Source organism: Arachis hypogaea, chromosome 2, assembly GCF_003086295.3.
Source record: "Arachis hypogaea cultivar Tifrunner chromosome 2, arahy.Tifrunner.gnm2.J5K5, whole genome shotgun sequence".
Lineage (NCBI taxonomy): Eukaryota > Viridiplantae > Streptophyta > Magnoliopsida > Fabales > Fabaceae > Arachis > Arachis hypogaea.
This window is the reverse complement of record NC_092037.1, coordinates 20,984,032-21,003,162: the sequence shown is the minus strand read 5'-3', so window position 1 is coordinate 21,003,162 and position 19,131 is coordinate 20,984,032. Positions and strand designations below refer to the sequence as shown.

Below are 19,131 nucleotides of genomic sequence, written 5' to 3'. Positions count from 1 at the left end.
TTGCCTAGCCTATTGCGTCCACCATTGTTAAAGCCTTGTTGAGGCTTTTGTTGATCCTTCCAGGAGAAATTAGGATGATTTCTCCATGATGGGTTATAGGTGTTTCCATAAGGTTCACCCATGTAATTAACCTCTGCCATGGCAGGGTTCTCAGGATCATACGCTTCTTCAGAAGCTGCCTCTCTAGTACTGTTGGATGCATGTTGCAATCCATTCAGATTTTGAGAGATCATGTTGATCTGTTGAGTCAACACTTTGTTCTGAGCCAATATGGCATTCAGAGCATCAATTTCAAGAACTCCTTTCTTCTGAGGTATCCCATTATTCACAGAATTCCTCTCAGAGGTATACATGAACTGGTTGTTTGCAACCATGTCAATGAGTTCTTGTGCCTCTTCAGGCGTTTTCTTCAGGTGAATAGATCCACCTGCAGAATGGTCCAGTGACATTTTCGAAAATTCAGAGAGACCATAATAGAATATGTCTAATAGGGTCCATTCTGAAAACATGTCAGATGGACATCTTTTGGTCAACTGCTTGTATCTTTCCCAAGCTTCATAGAGGGATTCACCATCTTTTTGCTTGAAGGTTTGAACATCCACTCTCAGCTTGCTCAGCTTTTGAGGAGGAAAGAATTTATCCAAGAAGGCAGTGACCAGCTTATCCCAGGAGTCCAGGCTATCCTTAGGTTGTGAGTCCAACCATATTCTAGCTCTGTCTCTTACAGCAAAAGGGAAAAGCATGAGTCTGTAGACTTCAGGATCAACTCCATTCGTCTTTACAGTCTCACAGATCTGCAAGAACTCAGTTAAGAACTGATAAGGATCTTCAGATGGAAGTCCATAAAACTTGCAGTTTTGTTGCATTAATGCAACTAGTTGAGGTTTAAGCTCAAAGTTATTGGCTCCAATGGCAGGAATGGAGATGCTTCTTCCATCAAACTTGGACGTTGGCTTTGTGAAGTCACCAAGCATTCTCCTTGCATTATTATTATTATTATTTTCGGCTGCCATGTCCTTCTCTTGTTTGAAAGTTTCTGAAAGGTTGTTTCTGGATTGTTGTAATTTAGCTTCTCTTAATTTTCTCTTCAGAGTCCTTTCAGGTTCTGGATCAACTTCAACAAGAGTGCCCTTTTCCCTGTTCCTGCTCATATGAAAGAGAAGAAAACAAGAAAAGAAAGAGGAATCCTCTATGTCACAGTATAGAGATTCCCTTATGTTAGTAGAAGAAGAAGGGGGTAGAAGAATGGATTCGGATTTTTGGAAGAGGAGAGGTGAAGAGAAGTTTTAGTAATTAAATAATTAAATAGAAGAAGAAAAGAGAAGAGAAATTTTCGAAAATAATTTTGAAAAAGAGGTTAGTAATTTTCGAAAACTAAAGATGAGATGAGATTAAAATTAAAATTTAAAACAAAAAGAATTTTTTTTTTTTGAAAAAGAGAGGGAGAATTTTCGAAAATTAGAGAGGGATAGGTAGTTAGTTGGTTTTGAAAAAGATAGGAAACAAACAAAAAGTTAGTTAGTTGATTTGAAAAAGATTTGAAATCAAATTTTGAAAAAGATAAGAAGATAAGAAGTTAGATAAGATATTTTGAAATCAAATTTTGAAAAAGATAAAGTTTTTGAAAAAGATAAGATAAAAAGATAAAATAAAAATTTTAATAAAAAGATATTTTGAAAAAGATTTAATTTTTAAAAAGACTCAACTAACAAGAAACTACAAGATAAGATTCTAGAACTTAAAGATTGAACCTTTCTTAACAAGAAAGTAACAACTTCAAATTTTTGAACCAATCACATTAATTGTTAGCTGATTTTCGAAAATTTGATATAAAGATAAGAAAAAGATTTTGAAAATATTTTGAAAAAGATTTTTGAAATTTTCGAAATTTATAAAAAAAATGAAAAAGATATGATTTTTGAAAAAGATTTTGAAAAGATAAGATTTTTAAAATTGAAATTTTGACTTGACTTGTAAGAAACAACTAATTTTAAAAATTTTTGACCAAGTCAACCCAAAATTTCGAAAATTTGGAGGAAAATAAGGAAAAGATATTTTTTTTTATTTTTTTGAATTTTTGAAATTTTAAAGATGAAAGAGAAAAACAACAAAAATATTCAATGCATGAAATTTTTAGATCAAAACAATGAATGCATGCAAGAATGCTATGAATGTCAAGATGAACACCAAGAACACTTTGAAGATCATGATGAACATCAAGAACATAATTTTGAAAAAATTTTTAATGCAAAGAAAACATGCAAGACACCAAACTTAGAAATCATTAATGCATGGAAAATATGAATGCAAAAGTGCACATGAAAAACAACAAACAACACTAAACAAGAATTCATCAAGATCAAACAAGAAGACTTGTCAAGAACAACTTGAAGATCATGAAGAACACTATGAATGCATGAGATTTTCGAAAAAATGCAAGAAACATTTTAAAAGCATGAAATTGACACCAAACTTAAAAATTAACACAAGACTCAAACAAGAAACACAAAATATTTTTGATTTTTATGATTTTCTAATTTTTTTGTATTTTTATTTTATTTTTTTTTCGAAAAAATTTTTGAAAAAACGAAAAATAAAAGAAAAAAAATTTTGAAAGAGATTTTTGAAAAGAAAATTACCTAATCTGAGCAACAAGATGAACCGTCAGTTGTCCATACTCGAACAATCCCCGGCAACGGCGCCAAAAACTTGGTGCACGAATTTATGATTCGCACAACTAACCAGCAAGTGCACTGGGTCGTCCAAGTAATACCTTACGTGAGTAAGGGTCGATCCCACGGAGATTATTGGTTTGAAGAAATCAATACTTATTTTATTAATCTTAGTCAGGAGGCCAATAAGGGTTTAATGAAATTACGAGGTTTGATTATAAAAATAAAAGAGAATAACAACGTTACATGTTGTGCAGTAATGGGGAATATGTTGGAGTTTTGGAGATGCTTTGTCCTTTGAACTTCAACTCTTCCTTGAAATCGTTCAACACACGCAAGGCTCCTTCCATGGCAAGCTCTATGTAGGGTGTCACCGTTGTCAGTGGCTATTTCCCATCCTCTCAGTGAAAACGTTCCTATGCTCTGTCACAGCACGGCTAATCATCTGTCGGTTCTCAATCAGGTTGGAATAGAATCCATTGATTCTTTTGCGTCTGTCACTAACGCCTAGCCCTCAGGAGTTTGAAGCACGTCACAGTCATTCAATCCCGGAATCCTACTCGGAATACCACAGACAAGGTTTAGACTTTCCGGATTCTCATTCTTTTTGAGCTTGAAAGGGACCTCGGGGATCACCTTCTTCTTTGCCACAACATCATAGAAGTGGTCTTGATGGCTTTTGGAGATGAATCTTTCCTTCTCCCATGACTCGGAGGTGGAAGCTTTTGTCTTCCCTTTCCCTTTTCTTGAGGATACTCCGGTCTTAGGTGCCATTGATGGTGAATGAAAAAAAACAAAAAGCTTAGGCTTTTTCCATCAAAAACTTGGTGGACGAAATTGTGATCTATGTTCTTTGGATTTTGAATGAAAGATTTATTATGGCACTGGTTGAATTCACAACTCCGTTCAACTAACCAGCAAGTGTACTGGGTCGTCCAAGTAATAAACCTTACGTGAGTAAGGGTCGATCCCACAAAGATTGTTGGTATGAAGCAAGCTATGGTCACCTTGTAAATCTCAGTCAGGCAGATTAAAGGGTAATTGTGATTATTGGAATAAATAATAAACAAAAAGGAATAATAAAAGGGATAGAAGACTTATGCAGATTCATTGGTGGGAATTTCAGATAAGCGAATGGAGATGCTGCATGGCTCAAGGACGCCTGCTCTCCTACTGCTTCTACTCAATCCTTCCTACTCGCTTCCATGGCAAGCTTTGTATAGGGGTTCACCATCAGCTGTGGCTACTTTCATCCTCTCGGGAAAATGATCCTATGCGGTTGTCAGTCGCACGGCTAATCGTCTGGAGGCATCACCCATGGTTGATGGTTACATCCCATCCTCGCAGTGAAAACTAATGCTCACGCACTCTGTCACAGTACGGCTAATCACCGGTTGGTTCCCGCTCCTACTGGAATAAAATCCCTTGATTCTTTTGCGTCTGTCACTAACGCCCAGCAGGTTACAAATTTGAAGCACGTCATAGTCATTCATTACCGGAATCCTACTTGGAATACCACAGACAAGGTTAGACTTTCCGGATTCCCAGGATCCTACTCGGAATACCACAGACAAGGTGAGACTTTCCGGATCCTCATAAATGCCGCCATCTATCTAGCTTATACCACGAAGATTCTGTTGGGGAATCTCAGAAATACGCATTCAGGCTCTCTTGCTTGTAGAACGGAAGTGGTTGTCAATCACGCGCGTTCATAAGTGAGAATGATAGTGAGGGTAATTTGACTCATAACATTCATTATGTTCTTGGGTACGAATGAATATCTTGGAATAAGAATAAGAGAGATTTGAATAAAAGATAATAGAATTGCATTAATACTTGAGGTACAGCAGAGCTCCACATCCTTAATCTATGGTGTGCAGAAACTCCACCGTTGAAAATACATAAGCAAAGGGTTCAGGCATGGCCGAATGGCCAGCCCCCTAAAACGTGATCAATGATCTCCTCAGATGAAGAATAAAACAAAACTGAGACCAAAGATGCCTAATACAATAGATAAATGTCCTATATATACTAGACTAGCTACTAGGGTTTACATGAGTAAGTAGATGATGCATAAATTCACTTCCGGGGCCCACTTGGTGTATGCTTGGGCTGAGCTTGATCAATCCACGAGTTAAGGCATTTCTTGGCGTCAAACTTCAGGTTATGACGTGTTTTGGGCGTTCAACTCCGGATCATGACGTTTTTCTAGCGTTTAACTCCAGACAGCAGCATGAACTTGGCGTTCAACGCCAAGTTACGTCGTCATTCTTCGAATAAAGCATGGACTATTATATATTGCTGGAAAGCCCTGGATGTCTACTTTCCAACGCCGTTGAGTGCGCGCCAATTAGAGTTCTGTAGCTCCAGAAAATCCATTTCGAGTGCAGGGAGGTCAGATTCCAACAGCATCAGCAGTCCTTTTGTCAGCCTTCTTCAGAGTTTTGCTCAAATCCCTCAATTTCAGTCAGAATTTACCTGAAATCATAGAAAAACACACAAACTCATAGTAAAGTCCAGAAATGTGAATTTATCATAAAAACTAATGAAAACATCCCTAAAAGTAACTCAAACTTACTAAAAACTATATAAAAACAATGCCAAAAAGCGTATAAATTATCCGCTCATCACAACACCAAACTTAAATTGTTGCTTGTCCCCAAGCAACTAAAAATCAAATAGGATAAAAGAAGAGAATATACTATAAATTCCAGAATATCAATGAATATTAATTTAATTAGATGAGCGGGACTTGTAGCTTTTTGCTTCTGAACAGTTTTGGCATCTCACTTTTTCCTTTGCAGTTCAGAGTGATTGGCGTCTCTGGGAACTCAGAATTTCGGATAGGGTTATTGACTTTCCTAGTTAAGCATGTTGATTCTTGAACACAGCTACTTATGAGTCTTGGCCTTGGCCCTAAGCACTTTGTCTTCCAATATTACCACCGGATACACAAATGCCACAGACACATAACTGGGTGAACCTTTTCAGATTGTGACTCAGCTTTGCTGAAGTCCCCAGTTAGTGGTGTCCGGAGCTCTTAAGCACACTCTTTTGCTTTGGATCACGACTTTAACCACTCAGTCTCAAGCTTTTCACTTGGACCTTCATGACACAAGCACATGGTTAGGGACAGCTTGATTTAGCCGCTTAGGCCTGGATTTTATTGCCTTGGGCCCTCCTATCCATTGATGCTCAAAGCCTTGGATCCTTGCTACCCTTGCCTTTTGGTTTTAAGGGCTATTGGCTTTTTCTGCTTGCTTTTTTTTTCTATATTTTTTTTCGCCACTTTTTTTTTTTCGCCACAAGCTTTTGCTTTTCACTGCTTTTTCTTGCTTCAATAATCAATTTCATGATTTTTTCAAATCATCAATAACATTTCTCTTTATTCATCATTCTTTCAAGAGCCAACAATTTTAACACTCATAAACAACAAGATCAAAAATATGCACTGTTCAAGCATTCATTCAGAAAACAAAAAGTATTGCCACCACATCAATATAATTAAATTAAATTCAATAATAAATTCGAAATCTATGTACTTCTTGTTCTAATGAATTAAAACATTTTTCATTTAAGAGAAGTGAAGGATTAATGGATTTTATTCATAGCTTTAAGGCATGGTTACACACTAATGATCATGAAGTAGAGACACAAAACATAGATAAACATAATACTTAAAAACCGAAAACAGAAAGAAAATAAAGGACAAGGAATGAATCCACCTCTAGTGGCGTCTTCTTCTTGAAGGACCAATGATGTTCTTCAACTCTTCTATGTCCCTTCCTTGCCTTTGTTGCTCCTCCCTCATTGCTCTTTGATCTTCTCTTATTTCTTGAAGAGTGAGGGCGTGTTCATGATGTTCCACCCTTAATTGTTCCACATTATGGCTCAAATCTTCTAAGGAGGTGCTGAGTTGCTCCCAATAGTTGTTGGGAGGAAAGTGCATTCCTTGAGGCATTTGTTGATGATGAACTTCCTCATGTTCTTCTTGAGGGCCGTGAGGAACTTCTCTTGTTTGCTCCATCCTTTTCTTGGTGATGGGCTTGTCTTCTTCAATGGAGACATCTCCATCTATGATAACTCCAGCTGAGTAACATAGATGACATATAAGGTGGGGGAAGGCTAGCCGTGCCATGTATGAAGGCTTGTCAGCTATTTTGTAGAGTTCATTGGAGATGACTTCATGAACTTCCACTTCCTCTCCAATCATGATGCTATGAATCATGATGGCCCGATCCACAGTAACTTCAGATCGGTTGCTTGTAGGGATGATGGATCTTTGGATGAACTCCAACCATCCTCTAGCTACAGGCTTGAGGTCCAGTCTTCTTAGTTGGATCGGTTTGCCTTTGGAGTCTATTCTCCATTGGGCGCCTTCCACACATATGTCCATTAGGACTTGGTCCAACCTTTGATTAAAGTTGACCCTTCTTGTGTAGGGGCGTTCATCACCTTGCATCATGGGTAAATGAAACGCCAACCTCACATTTTCCGGACTGAAATCTAAGTATTTCCCCGGCAACGGCGCCAAAAACTTGGTGGACGAAATTGTGATCTACGTTCTTTGGATTTTGAATGAAAGCTTTATTATGGCACTGGTTGAATTCACAACTCCGTTCAACTAACCAGCAAGTGTACTGGGTCGTCCAAGTAATAAACCTTACGTGAGTAAGGGTCGATCCCACAGAGATTGTTGGTATGAAGCAAGCTATGGTCACCTTGTAAATCTCAGTCAGGCAGATTAAAGGGTAATTGTGATTATTGGAATAAATAATAAACAAAAAGGAATAATAAAAGGGATAGAAGACTTATGCAGATTCATTGGTGGGAATTTCAGATAAGCGAATGGAGATGCTGCATGGCTCAAGGACGCCTGCTCTCCTACTGCTTCTACTCAATCCTTCCTACTCCCTTCCATGGCAAGCTTTGTATAGGGGTTCACCATCAGCTGTGGCTACTTTCATCCTCTCGGGAAAATGATCCTATGCGGTTGTCAGTCGCACAGCTAATCGTCTGGAGGCATCACCCATGGTTGATGGTTACATCCCATCCTCGCAGTGAAAACTAATGCTCACGCACTCTGTCACAGTACGGCAAATCACCGGTTGGTTCCCGCTCCTACTGGAATAAAATCCCTTGATTCTTTTGCGTCTGTCACTAACGCCCAGCAGGTTACAAATTTGAAGCACGTCACAGTCATTCATTACCGGAATCCTACTCGGAATACCACAGACAAGGTTAGACTTTCCGGATTCCCAGGATCCTACTCGGAATACCACAGACAAGGTGAGACTTTCCGGATCCTCATAAATGCCGCCATCTATCTAGCTTATACCACGAAGATTCTGTTGGGGAATCTCAGAAATACGCATTCAGGCTCTGTTGCATGTAGAACGGAAGTGGTTGTCAATCACGCGCGTTCATAAGTGAGAATGATAGTGAGGGTAATTTGACTCATAACATTCATTATGTTCTTGGGTACGAATGAATATCTTGGAATAAGAATAAGAGAGATTTGAATAAAAGATAATAGAATTGCATTAATACTTGAGGTACAGCAGAGCTCCACACCCTTAATCTATGGTGTGCAGAAACTCCACCGTTGAAAATACATAAGCAAAGGGTTCAGGCATGGCCGAATGGCCAGCCCCCTAAAACGTGATCAATGATCTCCTCAGATGAAGAATAAAACAAAACTGAGACCAAAGATGTCTAATACAATAGATAAATGTCCTATATATACTAGACTAGCTACTAGGGTTTACATGAGTAAGTAGATGATGCATAAATTCACTTCCGGGGCCCACTTGGTGTATGCTTGGGCTGAGCTTGATCAATCCACGAGTTAAGGCATTTCTTGGCGTCAAACTTCAGGTTATGACGTGTTTTGGGCGTTCAACTCCGGATCATGACGTTTTTCTGGCGTTTAACTCCAGATAGCAGCGTGAACTTGGCGTTCAACGCCAAGTTACGTCGTCATTCTTCGAATAAAGCATGGACTATTATATATTGCTGGAAAGCCCTGGATGTCTACTTTCCAACGCCGTTGAGAGCGCGCCAATTGGAGTTCTGTAGCTCCAGAAAATCCATTTCGAGTGCAGGGAGGTCAGATTCCAACAGCATCAGCAGTCCTTTTGTCAGCCTTCTTTCAGAGTTTTGCTCAAGTCCCTCAATTTCAGCCAGAATTTACCTGAAATCACAGAAAAACACACAAACTCATAGTAAAGTCCAGAAATGTGAATTTAACATAAAAACTAATGAAAACATCCCTAAAAGTAGCTCAAACTTACTAAAAACTATATAAAAACAATGCCAAAAAGCGTATAAATTATCCGCTCATCACAACACCAAACTTAAATTGTTGCTTGTCCCCAAGCAACTGAAAATCAAATAGGATAAAAGAAGAGAATATACTATAAATCTCATAATATCAATGAATATTAATTTAATTAGATGAGCGGGACTTGTAGCTTTTTGCTTCTGAACAGTTTTGGCATCTCACTTTCTCCTTTGTAGTTTAGAGTGATTGGCGTCTCTAGGAACTCAGAATTTCGGATAGTGTTATTGACTTTCCTAGTTAAGCATGTTGATTCTTGAACACAGCTATTTATGAGTCTTGGCCGTGGCCCTAAGCACTTTGTCTTCCAGTATTACCACCGGATACACAAATGCCACAGACACATAACTGGGTGAACCTTTTCAGATTGTGACTCAGCTTTGCTAAAGTCCCCAGTTAGTGGTGTCCAGAGCTCTTAAGCACACTCTTTTGCTTTGGATCACGACTTTAACCATTCAGTCTCAAGCTTTTCACTTGGACCTTCATGACACAAGCACATGGTTAGGGACAGCTTGATTTAGCCGCTTAGGCCTGGATTTTATTTCCTTGGGCCCTCCTATCCATTGATGCTCAAAGCCTTGGATCCTTGCTACCCTTGCCTTTTGGTTTTAAGGGCTATTGGCTTTTTCTGCTTGCTTTTTCTTTTATATTTTTTTTTCGCCATTCTTTTTCTAGCTTTTGCTTTTTCACTGCTTTTTCTTGCTTCAAGAATCAATTTCATGATTTTTTTCAGATCATCAATAACATTTCTCTTTGTTCATCATTCTTTCAAGAACCAACAATTTTAACACTCATAAACAACAATATCAAAAGACATATGCACTGTTCAATCATTCATTCAGAAAACAAAAAGTATTGTCACCACATCAATATAATTAAATTAAATTCAAGGATAAATTCGAAATTCATGTATTTCTTGTTCTTTTGAATTAAAACACTTTTTATTTAAGAGAGGCGAAGGATTCATGGAATTATTCATAATCTTTAAGGCATGGTTACATACTAATGATCATGAAGTAAAGACACAAAACATATATAAACACAATATTAAAAACGAAAAACAGAAAGAAAATAAAGAACAAGGAATGAATCCACCTTTAGTGGCGTCTTCTTCTTGAAGGACCAATGATGTTCTTCAACTCTTCTATGTCCCTTCCTTGCCTTTGTTGCTCCTCCCTCATTGCTCTTTGATCTTCTCTTATTTCTTGGAGAATGATGGAGTGCTCATGATGTTCCACCCTTAATTGCTTCCAATATTTGTGTGGAGGACAACTTATCCCCTGAGGTATCTCAGGGATCTCTTGATTTGCAGCCACATGTTCTAACCAACTGAGCTATTCCAGCTTATATATAAGTCTTTCCATCTCCCAAGACTCAGAGGTGGAAGCTTTTGTCTTTCCTTTGAGGTTTCTCTGGCCTTAGGTGCCATTAATGGTAATGGAAAAGCAAAAAGCTATGCTTTTACCACACCAAACTTAAAATATTGCTCGCCCTCGAGCAAGAAAAGAAAGAAGAGAAGAAGAAGAAGATGGAGGTGAGTGAGGGGAGATGGATTCGGCTATATGGGTGGGGTTGGGTGGGAAAGAGGAGGTTGATGTGAATGGTGAATGGGGTGATTGGGAAGAGGATTTGAGGTGATTGATGAAGAAGATTGGGAATTGTGACATGGGGAATTCAAATCACAAAAATAGGATTAGGAGGGAAGGTGGGAATATGGTAGGTGGGGATCCTGTGGGGTCCACAGATCCTGAGGTGAAAAGAAATACCATTCCTTCACCATATAGGCATGAAAAAAGCCTTCATGCATCATTCTGGCGTTCAAACGCCCATTGGTGCATGTTCTGGGCGTTCAACGCCCATGTGATGCATGTTTCTGGCGTTGAACGCCAGTTTCATGCTTGTTCCTGGCGTTCAGCGCCAGTTTGTCCTCTCTGTGCACCATCCTGGCGTTTAACGCCAGGTTGTTGCTTGTTTTGGGCGTTCAGCGCCAGAATGGTGCTCTGTTCTGGCGTTAAACGCCGGCCAGATGCACCTTCTGGGCGTTGAACGCCAGCCCGTGCGTCCTCCAGGGTGAAAAATTTTTTTCTTCTGTTTTTGACTCTGTTTTTAATTTTTTTGATTTTTTCGTGACTCCTCATGATCATGTACCTAATTAAACACAAAAATAACAAAGAAACAAAATAAAATAAAATTAGATAAATAAAATTGGGTTGCCTCCCAACAAGCGCTTCTTTAGTGTCAATAGCTTGACAGTGACTCTCATGGAGCCACAAGGTGATCAGGTCAATTTTAGTGTGTAGTCCCAACACCAAACTTAGAGTTTGGATATGGGGTCGTAACACCAAACTTAGAGTTTGGTTGTGGCCTCACAACACCAAACTTAGAATTTGACTGTGTGGGCTCTTCTTGACTCTGAACTGTGAGAAGCTCTTCATGCTTACTCTCTTTTGTCACAGAGGGATGGCCATGTGCCTTAAACACAAGGTAGTCCCCATTCAATTGAAGGACTAATTCTCCTCTGTTGACATCTATCACAGCTTCTGCTGTGGCTAGGAAATGTCTTCCTAGGATGATGCATTCATCATCTTCCTTCCTAGTGTCTAGGATTATGAAATCAGCAGGGATGTAAAGGCCTTCAACCTTTACTAGCACGTCCTCTACTATTCCATAAGCTTGTCTTATGGACTTGTCTGCCAATTGCAATGAGAACAAGGCAGGTTGTACCTCAATGATCCCCAGCTTCTCCATTACAGAGAGTGGCATAAGATTTATCCCTGACCCAGATCACATAGAGCTTTTTCAAAGCTCATGGTGCCAATGGTGCAAGGTATTAAGAACTTGCCAGGATCTTGTTTCTTTTGAGGTAGAATTTTCTGAATCCAAGTATCTAGTTCACTAATGAGCAAGGGAGGTTCACTTTCCCAAGTCTCATTACTAAACAGCTTGGCATTCAGCTTCATGATAGCTCCTAAGTATTGAGCAACTTGCTCTCCAGTCACATCTTCATCCTCTTCAGAGGATGAATAGTCTTCAGAGCTCATGAATGGCAGAAGGAGGTTTAATGGAATCTCTATGGTCTCTGTATGAGCCTCAGATTCCTCAGGATCCTTAATAGGAAACTCCTTCTTGCTTGAAGGACGTCCCAGGAGGTCTTCCTCACTAGGATTTTCGTTCTCCTCCTCCCTAGTGCATTCGGCCACTTTGATTAAATCAATGGCCTTGCATTCTCCTTTTGGATTTTCTTCTGTATTGCTTGGGAGAACACTGGGAGGAGTTTCAATGACTTTCTTACTCAGCTGGCCCACTTGTGCCTCCAAATTTCTAATGGAGGATCTTGTTTCATTCATGAAACTGAAAGTGGCTTTTGACAGATCAGAGACTATATTTGCTAAATTAGAAGTATTTTGTTCAGAGTTCTCTGTCTGTTGCTGAGAAGATGATGGATATGGCTTACTATTGTTCAGCCTATTGCGTCCACCATTGTTAAAGCCTTGTTGAGGCTTTTGTTGATCCTTCCAGGAGAAATTTGGATGATTTCTCCATGATGGGTTATAGGTGTTTCCATATGGTTCACCCATGTAATTAACCTCTGCCACGGCAGGGTTCTCAGGATCATAAGCTTCTTCAGAAGCTGCCTCTCTAGTACTGTTGGATGCATGTTGCAATCCATTCAGATTTTGAGAGATCATGTTGACCTGTTGAGTCAACACTTTGTTCTGAGCCAATATGGCATTCAGAGCATCAATTTCAAGAACTCCTTTCTTCTGAGGTATCCCATTGTTCACGGAATTCCTCTCAGAGGTGTACATGAACTGGTTGTTTGCAACCATGTCAATGAGTTCTTGTGCCTCTTCAGGCGTTTTCTTTAGGTGAATAGATCCACCTGCAGAATGGTCCAGTGACATTTTCGAAAATTCAGAGAGACCATAATAGAATATATCTAACATGGTCCATTCTGAAAACATGTAAGATGGACATCTTTTGGTCAGCTGCTTGTATCTTTCCCAAGCTTCATAGAGGGATTCACCATCTTTTTGCTTGAAGGTTTGAACATCCACTCTCAGCTTGCTCAGCTTTTGAGGAGGAAAGAATTTATCCAAGAAGGCAGTGACCAGCTTATCCCAGGAGTCCAGGCTATCCTTAGGTTGTGAGTCCAACCATATTCTAGCTCTGTCTCTTACAGCAAAAGGGAAAAGCATGAGTCTGTAGACTTCAGGATCAACTCCATTTGTCTTTACAGTCTCACAGATCTGCAAGAACTCAGTTAAAAACTGATAAGGATCTTCAGATGGAAGTCCATAAAACTTACAGTTTTGTTGCATCAATGCAACTAGTTGAGGCTTAAGCTCAAAGTTATTGGCTCCAATGGCAGGAATGGAGATGCTTCTTCCATCAAACTTGGACGTTGGCTTTGTGAAGTCACCAAGCATTCTCCTTGCATTATTATTATTATTATTTTCGGCTGCCATCTCTTTCTCTTGTTCGAAAATTTCTGAAAGGTTGCTTCTGGATTGTTGTAATTTAGCTTCTCTTAATTTTCTCTTCAGAGTCCTTTCAGGTTCTGGATCAACTTCAACAAGAGTGCCCTTTTCCCTGTTCCTGCTCATATGAAAGAGAAGAAAACAAGAAAAGAAAGAGGAATCCTCTATGTCACAGTATAGAGATTCCCTTATGTTAGTAGAAGAAGAAAGGGGTTAGAAGAATGGAGATGGGGATTCGGATTTTTGGATGAAGAGAGATGAAGAGAAGTGTTAGTAATTAAATAATTAAATAGAAGAAGAAAAGAGAAGGAAGATTTCGAAAATAATTTTTGAAAAAGAGGTTAGTAATTTTCGAAAATCAAAGACAAATTATAATTAAAATTAAAATTTAAAACAAAAAGAATTTTTGAAAAAGAGAGGGAGAATTTTCGAAAATTAGAGAGGGAAAAGTAGTTAGGTGGTTTTGAAAAAGATAAGAAACAAACAAAAAGTTAGTTAGTTGATTGAAAAAGATTTGAAATCAAATTTTGAAAAAGATAAGAGGATAAGAAGTTAGATAAGATATTTTGAAATCAAATTTGAAAAAGATAAAATTTTTGAAAAAGATAAGATAAAAGATAAAAAGATAAGATAAAAATTTTAATAAAAAGATATTTGGAAAAAGATTTAATTTTAAAAAGACTCAACTAACAAGAAACTACAAGATAAGATTCTAGAACTTAAAGATTGAACCTTTCTTAACAAGAAAGTAACAAACTTCAAATTTTTGAGCCAATCACATTAATTGTTAGCTAATTTTCGAAAATTTGATATAAAGATAAGAAAAAGATTTTGAAAATATTTTGAAAAAGATTTTTGAAATTTTCGAAATTTATAAAAAAAATGAAAAAGATATGATTTTTGAAAAAGATTTTGAAAAGATAAGATTTTTAAAATTGAAATTTTGACTTGACTTGTAAGAAACAACTAATTTTAAAAATTTTTGACCAAGTCAACCCAAAATTTCGAAAATTTGGAGGAAAATAAGGAAAAGATATTTTTTTTGATTTTTTTGAATTTTTGAAATTTTAAAGATGAAAGAGAAAAACAACAAAAATATTCAATGCATGAAATTTTTAGATCAAAACAATGAATGCATGCAAGAATGCTATGAATGTCAAGATGAACACCAAGAACACTTGAAGAACACTTTGAAGATCATGATGAACATCAAGAACATAATTTTGAAAAAAATTTTAATGCAAAGAAAACATGCAAGACACCAAACTTAGAAATCATTAATGCATGGAAAATATGAATGCAAAAGTGCACATGAAAAACAACAAACGACACTAAACAATAATTCATCAAGATCAAACAAGAAGACTTGTCAAGAACAACTTGAAGATCATGAAGAACACTATGAATGCATGAGATTTTCGAAAAAATGCAAGAAACATTTTAAAAGCATGCAATTGACACCAAACTTAAAAATTAACACAAGACTCAAACAAGAAACACAAAATATTTTTGATTTTTATGATTTTCTAATTTTTTTGTATTTTTATTTTATTTTTTTTTTCGAAAATTTTTTTGGAAAAACGAAAAATAAAAGAAAAAAATTTTGAAAGAGATTTTTGAAAAGAAAATTACCTAATCTGAGCAACAAGATGAACCGTCAGTTGTCCATACTCGAACAATCCCCGGCAACGGCGCCAAAAACTTGGTGGACGAAATTGTGATCACTATTCTTTCTGCTTGTATGGATTTATTCAATAATTGTCTTTATTTGAATTCACAACTCCGTTCAACTAACCAGCAAGTGTACTGGGTCGTCCAAGTAATAAACCTTACGTGAGTAAGGGTCGATCCCACAGAGATTGTTGGTATGAAGCAAGCTATGGTCACCTTGCAAATCTCAGTCAGGCAGATTAAAATGGTTTATGGGTTTTTCGAATAATTAATAATAAAAGAAAATAGATTATATGTAAAAAAGGGATAGAGGACTTATGCAGATTCATTGGTGAGAATTTCAGATAGGCGAATGGAGATGCTGTATGGCTCAAGGACGCCTGCTCTCCTACTGCTTCTACTCAATCCTTCTTACTCCTTTCCATGGCAAGCTTTGTATAGGGGTTCACCATCAGCTGTGGCTACTTTCAATCCTCTCGGGAAAATGATCCTATGCGGTTGTCAGTCGCACGGCTAATCGTCTGGAGGCATCACCCATGGTTGATGGCTACATCCCATCCTCGCAGTGAAAACTAATGCTCACGCACTCTGTCACAGTACGGCTAATCACCGGTTGGTTCCCGCTCCTACTGGAATAGAATCCCTTGATTCTTTTGCGTCTGTCACTAACGCCCAGCAGGTTGCAAGTTTGAAGCACGTCACAGTCATTCATTACCGGAATCCTACTCGGAATACCACAGACAAGGTTAGACTTTCCGGATTCCCAGGATCCTACTCGGAATACCACAGACAAGGTTAGACTTTCCGGATCCTCATAAATGCCGCCATCTATCTAGCTTATACCACGAAGATTCTGTTGGGGAATCTAAGAGATACGCATTCAAGCTATGTTGCATGTAGAACGGAAGTGGTTGTCAATCACGCGCGTTCATAAGTGAGAATGATAATGAGGGTTACTTATCATCACATTCATCATGTTCTTGGGTACGAATGAATATCTTGGAATAAGAATAAGAGAGATTTGAATAAAAGAAAATAGAACTTCATTAATACTTGAGGTACAGCAGAGCTCCACACCCTTAATCTATGGTGTGCAGAAACTCCACCGTTGAAAATACATAAGTGAAAGAGGTTCAGGCATGGCCGAATGGCCAGCCCTCTCCATGATCAAGTGACCGAATGATAAAAAGACTTAAAGTGGTCAAAAGATGTCTAATACAATAGATAAATGTCCTATATATACTAGACTAGCTCTTAGGGTTTACATAAGTAAGTAATTGATGCATAAATCCACTTCCGGGGCCCACTTGGTGTGTGCTTGGGCTGAGCTTGATCAATCCACGAGCTGAGGCTTTACTTGGAGTTGAACTCTGAGTTATGACGTGTTTTGGGCGTTCAACTCCGGATCATGACGTTTTTCTGGCGTTTAACTCCAGACAGCAGCGTGAACTTGGCGTTCAACGCCAAGTTAGGTCGTCATTCTTCGAATAAAGCATGGACTATTATATATTGCTGGAAAGCCCTGGATGTCTACTTTCCAACGCCATTGAGAGCACGCCAATTGGAGTTCTGTAGCTCCAGAAAATCTATTTCGAGTGCAGGGAGGTCAGATTCCAACAGCATCAGCAGTCCTTTTGTCAGCCTTCTTTCAGAGTTTTGCTCAAGTCCCTCAATTTCAGCCAGAATTTACCTGAAATCACAGAAAAACACACAAACTCATAGTAAAGTCCAGAAATGTGAATTTAACATAAAAACTAATGAAAACATCCCTAAAAGTAGCTCAAACTTACTAAAAACTATATAAAAACAATGCCAAAAAGCGTATAAATTATCCGCTCATCACAACACCAAACTTAAATTGTTGCTTGTCCCCAAGCAACTGAAAATCAAATAGGATAAAAGAAGAGAATATACTATAAATCTCAGAATATCAATGAATATTAATTTAATTAGATGAGCGGGACTTGTAGCTTTTTGCTTCTGAACAGTTTTGGCATCTCACTTTCTCCTTTGTAGTTTAGAGTGATTGGCGTCTCTAGGAACTCAGAATTTCGGATAGTGTTATTGACTTTCCTAGTTAAGCATGTTGATTCTTGAACACAGCTATTTATGAGTCTTGGCCGTGGCCCTAAGCACTTTGTCTTCCAGTATTACCACCGGATACACAAATGCCACAGACACATAACTGGGTGAACCTTTTCAGATTGTGACTCAGCTTTGCTAAAGTCCCCAGTTAGTGGTGTCCAGAGCTCTTAAGCACACTCTTTTGCTTTGGATCACGACTTTAACCATTCAGTCTCAAGCTTTTCACTTGGACCTTCATGACACAAGCACATGGTTAGGGACAGCTTGATTTAGCCGCTTAGGCCTGGATTTTATTTCCTTGGGAGCGGGAACCAACCGGTGATTAGCCGTACTGTGACAGAGTGCGTGAGCATTAGTTTTCACTGCGAGGATGGGATGTAGCCATCAACCATGGGTGATGCCTCCAGACGATTAGCCGTGCGACTGACAACCGCATAGGATCATTTTCCCGAGAGGATTGAAAGTAGCCACAGCTGATGGTGAACCCCTATACAAAGCATGCCATGGAAAGGAGTAAGAAGGATTGAGTAGAAGCAGTAGGAGAGCAGGCGTCCTTGAGCCATACAGCATCTCCATTCGCCTATCTGAAATTCTCACCAATGAATCTGCATAAGTCCTCTATCCCTTTTTTTACATATAATCTATTTCTTTTTATTATTAATTATTCGAAAAACCCATAAACCATTTTAATCTGCCTGACTGAGATTTGCAAGGTGACCATAGCTTGCTTCATACCAACAATCTCTGTGGGATCGACCCTTACTCACGTAAGGTTTATTACTTGGACGACCCAGTACACTTGCTGGTTAGTTGAACGGAGTTGTGAATTCAAATAAAGACAATTATTGAATAAATACATACAAGCACAAAGAATAGTGATCAAAATTTCGTCCGCCAAGTTTTTGGCGCCGTTGCCGGGGATTGTTCGAGTATGGACAACTGACGGTTCGTCTTGTTGCTCAGATTAGGTAATTTTCTTTTCAAAAATCTTTTTCAAAAATTTTTCTTTTCTTTTTTGTTTTTCCAAAAAAAATGTTTTTCGAAAAAAAAAATTAAAATAAAAATACAAAAAAAATTAGAAAATCATAAAAATAAAAAAAATATTTTGTGTTTCTTGTTTGAGTCTTGTGTTAATTTTAAGTTTGGTGTCAATTGCATGCTTTTAAAATTTTTCTTGCATTTTTTCGAAAATTTCATGCATTCATAGTGTTCTTCATGATCTTCAAGTTGTTCTTGACAAGTCTTCTTGTTTGATCTTGATGATTTCTTGTTTTGTGTCTTTTGTTGTTTTTCATGTGCACTTTTGCATTCGTATCTTCCATGCATTAAAAATTTCTAAGTCTGGTGTCTTGCATGTTTTCTGTGCATCAAAAATTTTTTCAAAATTATGTTCTTGATGTTCATCATGATCTTCAAAGTGTTCTTGGTGTTCATCTTGACATTCATAGCATTCTTGCATGCATATTGTGTCTTGATCCAAAATTTTCATGTTTTGGGTCATTTTTGTGTTTTTCTTTAAAAATTCAAAAAATCAAAAAAAATATCTTTTCCTTATTTTCCTCCAAATTTTCGAAATTTTGGGTTGACTTGGTCAAAAAATTTTAAAATTAGTTGTTTCTTACAAGTCAAGTCAAAATTTCAATTTTAAAAATCTTATCTTTTCAAAATCTTTTTCAAAAATCATATCTTTTTCATTTTTTTTATAAATTTCGAAAATTTCAAAAATCTTTTTCAAAATATTTTCAAAATCTTTTTCTTATCTTTATATCAAATTTTCGAAAATTAGCTAACAATTAATGTGATTGGCTCAAAAATTTGAAGTTTGTTACTTTCTTGTTAAGAAAGGTTCAATCTTTAAGTTCTAGAATCTTATCTTGTAGTT

General features: G+C 37.7%; 1 non-coding gene and 1 pseudogene across 1 annotated transcript; one reads left to right on the top strand and one right to left on the bottom strand.

Moving 5' to 3' along the window:
- LOC140176760 (uncharacterized) overlaps positions 1 to 19,131 on the bottom strand; it is a 162,140-nt pseudogene that overhangs the window by 30,450 nt on the left and 112,559 nt on the right.
- LOC112764680 (small nucleolar RNA R71) lies at positions 508 to 611 on the top strand. The gene has a single exon (XR_003183280.1). It is a non-coding gene; the product is annotated as a small nucleolar RNA R71 (small nucleolar RNA).